The 12191-nt window shown below is 38.4% G+C and overlaps 1 protein-coding gene across 1 annotated transcript in view; it reads left to right on the forward strand.

Annotated features, from left to right (window-relative positions):
- The first annotated feature begins 1336 nt into the window (after positions 1-1336).
- The window catches only part of AGTR1 (angiotensin II receptor type 1), a 45580-nt gene continuing 34725 nt past the window's right edge, over positions 1337-12191 (forward strand). The window contains exons 1-2 of the mRNA XM_032852434.1: positions 1337-1565; positions 11424-11512. The gene's annotated coding sequence lies outside the window, so the exon portion shown is untranslated. The remainder of the gene's footprint in view (positions 1566-11423; positions 11513-12191) is intronic.

Consider the following 12191-nt stretch of genomic DNA (forward strand, 5'->3'; position numbering starts at 1 on the left):
AAAATACTTTTACTTGGGGCGCCTGGGTGGCTCAGTGGGTTAAGCTTCTGCCTTCAGCTCAGGTCATGATCTCAGAGTCCTGGGATCGAGCCCCACATCAGGCTCTCTGTTCGGCAGGGAGCCTGCTTCCCCCACTCTCTCTCTGCCTGCCTCTCTGCCTACTTGTGGTCTTTCTCTCTCTGTCTCTGTCAAACAAATAAATAAAATCTTTAAAAAAAAAACTTAAAAAATACTTTTACTTCCTTTCTAATCTAGATGACTTTTTTTTTATCTTTTTCTAGAACTTATAGTACAATGTTGAATAGAGGTGAGGAGAGTCAACATTATTGTCTTATTCTTGATTTTAGATACAAAAACATTCAGTCTTTCGCCATTAAGTGTGATGTAGTTTTTCACAGATGGACTTTACATATTAAGTTCCTTTCTGGTCCTAGTTTGTTGAGTATTTTTATCATGAAAGGGTGTTGAGTTTTGTCAAAGCTTTTCTGATTTGTTAAGGTGATCCTGTGGTTTTTGTCCTTTATTCTATTGATATGACGTTTTACATCAATTGATTTTCAGTAAACTAATCTTGCATTCCTGGGATAAATCTCCCTTGATCATGGTGTATCATCGTATTTATATGTTACTGGATTCAATTTGTTAATATTTTACCTACATTCATAAGAAATATTTATCTGAGTTGTCTTTTCTTGTCATGTCTTATCTGGTTTTAGTATCAAGGCAATACTGGCCTCACTGCATGAATTGGGAAGCGATCTTCTTTTGTTTTTTGTTATAGCTTGTGAGGAAATTATAGTAATTCTTCCTTAAATATTTGGTCATATTTTATTCTCTTACTTTTTCTGTTTTTATACTTTTAAACATGCACTCTGACAGCATGTCCAATAGGAGGACATAAATGTACACCCTTCCACTCTGTAAACCTGAAATTAATATATGGTATCTATGATCCACCAGAGTATTGTCAAAATTTGAGTTATAGGAAAGAGAAGTTCGCTAATTCCTCCTTAAAAAGTTTTCCAAGCTTTAAAAAAAAAAAAAAAAAAAAAAAAAAGTTGGGAAACATTTATCTCGGACCTGAACTGTTTCTCCTGTACCCCCAGCTCTCTCCCATTTCGCGACCCTCCCCAATGCAGAGTTCCAGCCACGTGCGCACAGATCTGAGAGGTGACCCTGGGGTGAGATCCTGGCATCCTCCCGCTTCCGTCAGCATCTGGAGGGGGAGGAGGTTGGGCCAAGAGGGTCTCCAGAGGCGGGGCGGAGGAGGAGAGAATGCAAAACAGTGCCTCGTCCCAGGAACCTCCAGAGCAGCAACGCCCCTCGCTATAAATTCAGAACTGCCTCATCGAGGATGATTCCAGCGCCTGTCAACCAGAGCCTCAGGCAGTGGTGACAGGCAAGGGCTAGCAGCTCTGCCATGCTAGGGCGGTGATTGATGGGGAGCAGTCCAAGCGAACCCCAGGAGTGAGGGCGCACCGCCGGGACGCGGAAGCGGCGGGCGGAAGCCCCGCAACAGCGCTGCCAGCTTGCGGTCCGACGTGGGCTCAGTGCCCTAGGCGCGGGTGAGTCGACACCAAGTCCCACGCCGGGTGTGGGGGCTGCGGGGCGGGCCTGCTCAGTTTTATGTCAAGGTGTCCTAACTGCGGGTGCTGTGTTGTTAGGCTCCCGGGGACGAAGGAGAGAGCGAGCTTAGTTCCGGCAGGCGCCCACCAGGAACGGGCAGCCCTCCCCCAAATCAGGTGAGGGGCGCCAGGGTTACAGGGGACAATTTGAGACTGTTCGCTGCGTGCCCCCAAAATTTCATTCTGATTTGACCAGACTCTTTTGAGTCCAAGCAAGAAATCTGCAGAACTGGGATGCAACCAAGTAAACTTTCTTCTGGCTTACTGGCTTTTAGCCAACTCTTGTCTTTTCACCGTAGCTTGAGAGAGAAGTCGGTATGACTCCGCGGGGCGTCCATTTAAAAGTTGTGCTATTACTAAGGTGAAGTTTGGAGTGTCCCCAGCCTCCCTTTCTGCTTCCCAGGCAACACCCCAGCACAGCTCATTTCCCCCTCACCCCTCCCTGCAAACTGTACTGGTGGGTCCTTGGTACTGGGCATCGCCCCCATCTGGAGCAAAGTCTCCCACCTTCAGATGTTCCCAGGTGTCCTTTGATTCATTAGACTGGCAAGGGGGAGAAGCAGGGGAAGCCTCACACCCCAATCTCACAGCCCTGGCCAGTACACGTTTGTAACTGAGGCAGGATTTTAAGAGAAAATCTTTTTGGCTCCCTTCCTCCACATCACCTACCTCGCACTCCATTCTTCAATCCTCTTAACTGTCCAGCCCAGTCTTTCTATACCGCCAGGCTGCTACTTCTCCCCAAGACCTCAGCAAGTCTTTCTCAAAGTGTCTCCTGTCCCATTGTCTTTGGGCAGCTAGTAGAGACCCCGCTATTGAACCCCACTGGGGCTTCTTTACCTTTTCTTTATTTTTTGGTGGTGTATCAGAATTCCACTACTGGCCTTCAAAGCCCTCTCCTCTCAGTAAACGTTTGGGTGTTCATTTTCTCCTGGGATCAAATTTGGGACTTAACTACATTTATTTCTAGTGTCATTGAGAGAAAAGAAAGTTAACAGTGAGGGACGCAAGAAATCTGGGATGCTACTGTTCTTTTAAAACTTTGTTGAGCGACTTGTTTCTCCTAAAGGTATTTAGTCCCCAACATGACTCTCTTGGTAGACAGCATCTGAGTGCCCAGGATCCCGAGGCATTTATTTCCTTTAGCATAAGTTGTAAGCTTTTGCTAAGTCCTCTCTAAGAAACTGCCTGCTTCCCTATCTCTGTAGTGCTTCCCTAGCTCTAAAGGCTCCACACAGATAATCTCTATTTAGGCTGTGGTGGATTCTACCACCTTCACAAGCAGACAGTGCAGGGGCAGGGAAGTGCCAGGAGCTGGGAATGGGGAGACCCACTTAAGTGGCTGTGTACTATCAGGAGAGTTATTTCACAACTCTGAACCTCAGGTCCCTGCCCTTAAGTTTCCCAACAGTAATAAAATTCCTTTTGTTTCCTAGTTATTTGTTTAAAAAATAATAGTCTAAAATAACTACCCATTTAATCCATATTTTGGGACCCTCAAAACCCTCTAAATAACTGTCCTGGTAAATTATCTATTCTGGAAAATCATTAAGTTTCCAGTGCTGGCTCCAAAAGTCCATCCTTACTCCCCCCCAGATGATGGCTGCCAGTTCCCATAACCTGGTTTATGGCTCAGGGGGTGTACCCCCAGTTGCCAGGTCTCAGCATTTGTTAAAGTTTCACAGTTATTACTGTCAAGTTTGTCATCTCCTCTGTCTCTCCCCCCCTTTTTTCCCTTGATTTCATTGTTCTTTGTGCCCATCATGAAGCCTCCTTCTGTGACCTTAAACTGAATCAAATTCTCCATCATCCAAGTCAGAAGAAAGCTTGTTTTCTTCCACTGTTTCCGCTGATACCAAAGGAAGACTTATCTTAAGATGTATAAAATGTCTCTCATATATAATGTTGCTTCGGCAGTGCTCCGTATCCCAAGAGTTTCAAGCCTAAATCTTTCCTGTCACTCTCTAATCCTGGTTCAGTGTTCAAAAACCAAACAATCTGAGGATTATTCAGGTTTCTTACATTGTGTTTTTTTTCCCCCTAGTTCCAGGTAAGAATTGTGTGTGTGTGTGTGTGTGTGTGTGTGTGCATACATTTTTTTGTTTGTTGCTGCTGCTTATTACTGTTGTTGTTACTATCACTAATTATTTGCCCTATGCAGGAGGGAAAAGAGTGAAAGAAAATTTAATCTGCTACTTAACCGAAGCCCTGGTAAAATACTTAGCTGAGAGAAGTCTAAAACTAACAGCTTAAATGTATTATGTGTATTTTCTACAGTTTTATCTGTGCCACCACATCCTTTTCAAGCAAATAACAGATATACTGTATTTTGTTTTCAGATTTGTTATAGAGACCTAGTCCCATAATACTTGCATGGTTTGGCTGCCTGATGCAGGCTTCCGGCCTTTAGCCCCACACTCATTAGTTTACCTAATGCTTTGTCTGCTCAGTCATGACTGGCCTATGCCAGAGAGTCTCCCAAGTAAGCGAGCAAATTAGAATTTTATTTAGATGTTTGAAGTAAATCCAAGTGTTGTAAAGATTAATTAAGCTGTGTTAAAGACACACTGTGGCAAATAACAAATACAGAGCCAGACCAGCAAACTATGACAAAGCAGTCAAGGCCAGGTTAGGAAAGCTCTTCTCCCATTTTAAACTCATCACCACTGAAAAGTGCTATTATTTTTCTTCAAAATAGTTCTAAGCCTTCCCTTTCAAAACTGGATTACATGGTCACTGGATTACATGGTTTGTGTTCCCTGTCATGTAATTACTTATTAAAATAGTATATCAAAGTTTACATAAGCAAAAGAAGTTTTGTTCCATTTCCAGCCTAAATTTAGCTATCATTTTACATTTTTCTATTTTATTCATTATATGAACTTTAGCTACCAGAATTCAATTTTTTGATGGCTTAATATATAAGCTATCTTAAATCGAGGAGTGTCCATAGGGGTTTAAGATCATTTTCAACTGATTTGACAAATGATTACCATTACCCTATTAAAGCTCTAAAACACATCCAAAATAAATCACAGCCAAAAACACACAAACAAACCAACAACAACTAAGGAGCTATACATGAGCTATATATATATTTGCCAAATGTTTTATTAGTCAGTGTTCATTTTAATGACAAATTTGATAACTGGAAATAGAACATAAAGTATATATATATATAGATCATAGAAATGACAATGACTCTTGTTATTATTCGTCATATTAACATTGAAAGTTCTGCTGATTTTTGATCCTCTGTAGCAAACGGTCATAAGGGAAAACAATTCCCTTGAGTGTTAAAACCATCTTTCAAGTATTTTACTAACATAAGATTCACTATATGCTATAAATATTGTATGACTGCTGTATTTTACATTATTCTTACAGCTCAATTTAGAAGTTTTTGTTTTATTTATCTGGTTCCTAAATAGGTGCATCATCCAAATGTCTGAAGTAGAAATAAATGTCTAGAATTTGCCAGTGATTACTACAGTTTCCTCCCTATATCTAAGAATATTTTAAATTGTGTTACTAGTCTCACATTTAATTACTTTTCTAACATTTAATAGTTTAGAAAATGGGTGAAGAAATGGGTATGCTTTGTTTTTCTTAACCGCACTATGCCTTCATATTCCAAGTCTTAAGTCTAAATGTCCTTAGAATTTAAAATCATAGAATTAATAATCATTCAGATTGGGTCAAGTTTTATATGATTTCTTGTTCACTTTATACACAAATAAGCTGTTTTATTCTTCACCAAATGACGTTAAAACTTATTTAGATTTAGATTAACTTTGAATGGTTAACTTCAGAGTGAGAATACTGGAGAACACATATATGATTGTGTACTATTAAAAAGAGTTTATGATTGCTAATTTGTTCTCTATGATGTCTTTAGATATTTACCTATTAATATTAATCAAAGTTCTTCTATCCGCCTTGGAAAATGAATAATTATATGTATTAAATGTATCAATAATAGTAGAAAATACTTACAGAGGAAATACTATAGATCTGAGTAATATTAGCTCCTTAAGAACACTGAAGTATAAAAATGGTCTTTGCCCTAGAGAGATGTTGGTCAAGCTAAGTACATATTTGGATATGAGACTCTCCAGGCATCTCAGCGACACTGGGGTGGGAAGCCATTTTTAAAACAAGCCTCCTTCTGTCCTCCTTTTCAGACCAGGTGGAACATCTAATGTGGTCACATTGTTTGATTCCAGCCACTTCCACAACTTTCCCTTCCTTAGGGGAGTATACCTCCTTTGATAATATATGCACCACATCCAATGCTTCTTTGTATTCTTTTACTAAATGCTTCACAATTCACTTTCTTCTTGCTTGTTATTTGTTTTTAGCTAAAGCCATGGAAAATGTTAAATACATTTTTCAGGTCCCTATATTTTTTTTCAAAGATTTTATTTATTTATTTGACAGAGAGACAGATCACAAGTAGGCAGAGCAGCAGGCAGAGAGAGGGAAGCAGGCTCCCTACTGAGCAGAGAGCCCGATGAGGGACTTGATCCCAGGACCCTAGGATCATGACCCAAGCTGAAGGCAGAGGCTTCACTGAGCCATCCAGGTGCCCAGGTCCCTATATTTTAGAAGAGATATGCTAGAAACCACTCTTCAAAGCTCATTTGAGTATAGTACCCTATTACACACAATAAAATGACTTTGAAATAGATGCTTTACTCTTACTAATTGGGGAACTAACTATTAATACTATTTTTTTAGTCTAAAGCTGTAAAGGCAAGGGGAAAGTAGAGGAAAGAGTAAGAAAAGGAGAAACAGAATAAAAGTTGAAATGTTGAAATGGCAAATCAGTGGCTCTTCAGGCTTTAGAGAAAGGGTAGGGCAAGCATATTATAATCACTTTTTAAATCTGTATATATTGTCCAAAGTTTCCTTAATCCCATTGCCCCTACTGAGAACCACTGTACTATATATTAGGAGCAATAATCCACAATTACCTCAAGTGTCAAGGCAAAGATCAGCATCATGAACATCACTTGGGAGCTTGTTAGAAATGCAGACTTTCAGACTCTACCTAGACCTACTGAATAAGAATCTGCATTTTAACAAAATTCCCAGGTGGTTCAAACACACAATGAAGCTAGAGGAGTCCAAGTGTACAGCACCTCGGCCTTGTTTAGAATGATCACCTAGGATGGTTCAGTCAGTAAAGGGTCTGCCTTGGGCTCAGGTCATTTCCCAGGGTTCTAGGATCCAGCGCCATCAGGCTTCCTGCTTAAGGGGGTGTCTCCTCCTCCCTCTGCCCCACCCCTCTCATGCTTGTGCACGCTCTCATGGTCTCTCCCTCATAAATAAATAAAATCTTTAAAAAAAACAGAATGATCACCTAGAGGTTATTTCATTGGTTTTTTGATAAACTAACATTTTTACATAAAGCTCACATTTATTGAGCACAGATAATATACCAAATACGTTCAGCCTTTAATACTGTTTTTATTTAATTCTCACAACATCCCTATGAAATAGGCACTGCTTTATTCTCATTTTATAGATTGGGATACTGAGTAATAACAAGATAAGTAACTCACCCAAATGTGGTAACTGGTAAAGACTGAAACACAAGAATTTTGATTCCTGTGCTTTCAGCTGCCACCCCACATTGTCTACTCTACATTTGGCTGTCTCCTTTTTAAGGCCAACTAATTATTTGAGAATTTATTTAACATTATAATTTGAAATCAAGTTCTGTTTCATAGAAAAAAAACAAGATTTTATTTGTAATATTTGTCTGTCATCTTACCTTTAAGTGCAATAATGAAGAATTCTAGAAATTCCTTCTTTAGTTGGAAAATAAATACTAAAGCTATGACAGCTCATTATTTAAAAGTTAGGGTTTGCTATCTCTATGTTTTTTCATAACTTACCTAAAATTTATTCTTTTTACCTTTTGGTGTTCTGATGCTATAAAAAAAACTTTTCTCTTGAACAAGTGATTCCCTACCTACACAAACTATTCAGCCTTCCAACTGAAATTTTATATCACTCTTTTAGCTTTAATATAAACAATTATCTACAAGCATGGCTCATAAAACTAGTTGAATGTAGTTACTAACCAGTCAGTCTGCAAGCAAATGGTGACTTCTTTTAAGCCAGTGACTCTCTAAATGATTGAGTCTCTGAACAATTTCTCCTAGTGCATTCTCTGAGAGATGTCAGCTGGATCTGGCCAAAAGCCTGTTGTTCTGATGGGGGCTCACTGGCATTGGTCAAAAGACATAAGGGAGTCTGGGTTCCCTGTGTTCATGTTTGAGAGGAGAGGTGTGTCAACAGGACTGAGTATCTACAATTTTCCCAGTGACAAAGGGACATCATTGGGAGATGGAACTTCACCAGCTGCTTAGATCTGGAAGTTTAGGCAGCACTAACACTACAGTATCTAATTTGTAACATATGGCTTAGGATGCAGTCAACTCAGGGCTGCCATAACGCCAAGTTGTAGGGGCCTAGCAGGGTGGTAGCGCCTAGGAGACATACTGCACACAGCAGCAGAATGTCTTAGAGCTAATAAATGATAAAGTACCAGTGATTCTCTTATGACCCTGCTGGTCTCAACAAGCCCAAATATTTGTGACTGCCATTGCACAGAATCTATACCAGGTTTTCTTCTAAATAAATTGAAAAACATGGGATCTCTTCTACAAAATTCATATATTTATACTTTCATTATCACATACATTTTTCTTCACCTTTTGACCCAAACTCTTCTCACTAATCCAATTCAAATGCATTTTACATGCTTCTAAATCTGTGTAATACACCACTAGAACAAGAATGTTCCATGAGCCCAGCTTTAGTAATTTTCTGTGCAAATGATGTCACTTCACATAAAACACATTGTACCCTGATGGATCCCAGCCCTTAACCTTCACACAGTTAAATGCTGCCACTTTATCAGGAATGGAAAAGTATCTGATGTGATTCCTACGTAATGATTTCTTGAATGTGTTCTGGCATCTAATCAACTAGGTTAATAGAATAAATTTTTAAAAGAAACACAAATCTATTCTTTTTTAAGTTCCTATTAGGTTAAGCTATATGATGAGACATTATATAGTAATTTTTACATATTTAATAATATTTAATGGCAAGGAAAGATAATCATAAGTGAATAAAGCAAAACATAAATCATGAGTGTGATTCAGCTTGTGCGTGTGTGTGTTTGATAGATTCTTGTCAAGTTGACATTATGGCCTTACTTGGGTCTTTAGTGTTCTAATGAAAATAGTTATATTAGCACTGATGTGTGGTTAAATTCACTGATATACTTTTTAAATGTCTGCATCTTTGTAGACCAGATAAGACTAGGAAAAATATATAACAGATCTTAAAAGCTTTGGAGAGTTATTAAGATCAAGGCTAAGATCAAAAGTGACTTTTTTCTTTCCTTTTTTTTTTTTTTTTTTTTTTTTTGGTATAGATTTCAGATCTTTAGACAACTGCTACTAACTCTGTAGAAAATGATACTGGCAAATCCGACCCTTTCTGATTTTTTTCCCCTAAGATACACTAGGCCTTACAGAAGTTCACAAGGTTCATAACAAGGTGGTATTTTTTTAAGAGAAATAATCTTATGAGAAATATCTTATTGCTATAACAACAAAAACCACTGAAATTCAGGGATAAAAAGAGATTCTTGTAATGCCAAAATCATTCCAAATAAGAATGTTATAGTAAAGTTGGTATATATTGTGGTTTAAAAAGTAATCTGTAATATACCTATTGTCTTCTTGAATAACTCTTCAGCTTTAAAAAAATTTCTTACTTAAAAATGCCCCCAGGGCTCCTGGGTGGCTCAGTGGGTTAAAGCCACTGCCTTCGGCTCGGGTCATGATCAAGCCCCGCATCGGGGGCTCTGCTCAGCAGGGAGCCTGCTTCCTCCTCTCTCTCTGCCTGCCTCTCTGCCTACTTATGGTCTCTGTCTGTCAAATAAATAAATAAAATCTTAAAAAAAAAAATCCCCCAAATCCATAACGGAAAATATTGGTTAAATTAGCTACATAAAAAAATTTAAATCATCATGGGTAAAAAGGACAATAAACAAAGTCAAAAGATAAACAGGAACTTGGGAAAGCTATTTGCCACACATTACATGTTAAATGCTAGTTTTCCCAACACAGCATAAGCTCTTTATTTTTTTTTTAGAGATTTTATTTATTTATTTGACAGAGATCACAAGTAGGCAGAGAGGCAGGCAGAGACAGAGGAAGGGAAGCAGACTCCCTGCTGAGCAGAGAGCCCCGATGCAGTGCTCTATCCCAGGACCCTGGGATCATGACCTGAAGGCTTTAACCCACTGAGCAACCCAGGCACCCCAGCATAAGCTCTTTAAAATGAGAAACAGTGAACAACCCAATTGAAAAATGAGCAAAGGCATTACTGGGCAAACTAGTAGAAGAATAACTACAAAAAATAAGAAAACAAAAAGCTCAACCTCATTCATAACTAAAGAAATGCAAATAAAGACAAATATATACTTTACATTTATCACCCTGAGAAAAAAATTTGAGATTTGATAAAAGCCAGATTTTTAGCATCATATAACCTTTATAGAGGAATTTTTAACTATCTCTCAAAAACATGAATTATATCATTTGCTTCAACAATCATTTTAAACTTTTCTAATGATACATAGTTTAAAAAATGCATATGTATAAACAGGATCATTCAGGCATGTTCTTAAGCAGCCAAAAAGGGAAACTGAAAAAAAGAAGACCGTAAGGCCCATTAACAGGGGGCTGGTTGAATAAATCATCATGTGTCAGTGCAATGAATGAAATATTGTATAGTCATCAAAATAAATGAGGCAGATGTATATATACAGTATAGATAGTTCTAGCCATATTAAATTTAACAAAAAGCCAAAGAGCAGAATAGTATGATGTGTAAAATGACAAAAAAATGTGGATATACACATTTGTATGCATATGTATGCTTTTTTAAAAGTCCTAAAAAGATGGGGAGCCTGGATGGCCCAGTGGGTTAATAAAGCCTCTGCTTTCGGCTCAGGTCATGATCCCAGGGTCCTGGGATCGAGCCCCGCTGCTTGGCAGGGAGCCTGCTTCCTCCTCATTCTCTGCCTGCTTCTCCGCCTACTTGTAATCTCTGTCTGTCAAATAAATAAATAAAATCTTTAAAAAAAAAAAAAGATACATTTGAATCTGTTAGTAATAAGTACCTCTAGGAAGTGTATCTGAGACATGAGACAAGAGCTAGGAGACACGAACTTTTATTTTTATACTTTTATAACTTGATATTTATACCACAAGATGTGTCACTACAATGAAAAATAAAAACAGATATATAAAAAAACCCAGATCTCTTAAAAAGATTTATTTTCAGTTCTGGTGCAATCACACTTATATAGGTTTATATTAAAAAGAATCATTTATCAAAGTTTAACTGTAGATTCATAAGTATCTAATCTATTATGATATTTCTTATATTACTAGTTATGTCTCCAGAAGTGTCTTAGAATAAGATTTTATTTTACCCAAAAACATTGTTTTTCTCCTCTAATGTGTATCTACAAGGGTATGGGGGAACATGTTGACTGTAACCAGGAAGAAGATGAAATTCCACATGACAGACTGCCACTTTGTGCAGCCTAACTCTACATAAGGACAAACATATCCTTGATATGGACCAGTTTCATTCCCTTCAAAAACACATTTAAGATGTAGTGTTAATATTTACTCTATCAACTAAAAAATGAAAATCTGACCATATTCAGTGAATCTCATTACTCTTTTCTCTTTTCAGGTTGAATATATGATAGATAAATTGGTCTAAAATGGCTGAGCTTTCATCTGACTAAGACGTAGAAGCCATCCCAGAAGTTCTGCATCCAGGTAAAATATCTTATACCTATAGCGCTGCATCTGTCAGTGGTTTTTCTCTAATGTGTCAATGGTGGAGGTAGCACAAGAAGCCACACACACCATTGTCTAATGACAGAAACAGAGGAAGCAGAAAAGAATGAAATTCCAGTCTTATTTCATCCCTTATATGTAGCTTTAGAACATATATATTTATATAATTTTAAATGTAAACAATGTTAGAATTACGATGATATTCATCTGTTAATGTAAACCATGTGAGAGATTTGCAACCCCTTGGCAAGGATCTCCTTGTGGCCATTGGTGGATTGTTCTTCATACTCTGCAGGGCTTTCAGAGAATGAGGAAGGAATTGATGGTGTTCTCTCCTCAGCCTCCCCTAATTGGGGGTTTGGGCTCTATGAAGCACTCACTTCCAGAAGCACATGTCCAAAGACCATATGTCCAAGGACCATAAACCTTAAAACTTGACCTGCTCACCTTCAGAAAATCCAGATGTCTCTGAGTCTCATTCTTATAAAGGTTTCCCCTACTCCAGTAAGATATAGGCAAAAAGGGCAATGTGGAATTGGAGGCAAAGTACCCTTTAATACCCATATAGTCTAGCCCCCTAGTAGGCATGAATCCCATGGAGACATGCAGCTGGGCATTACACTCAGAACCTTGAGAGGGCAGCGTGGATAATCAGAGA

The sequence above is a fragment of the Lontra canadensis genome, unplaced genomic scaffold, assembly GCF_010015895.1.
Source record: "Lontra canadensis isolate GAN:19392208 unplaced genomic scaffold, GSC_riverotter_1.0 scaffold6, whole genome shotgun sequence".
NCBI lineage: Eukaryota > Metazoa > Chordata > Mammalia > Carnivora > Mustelidae > Lontra > Lontra canadensis.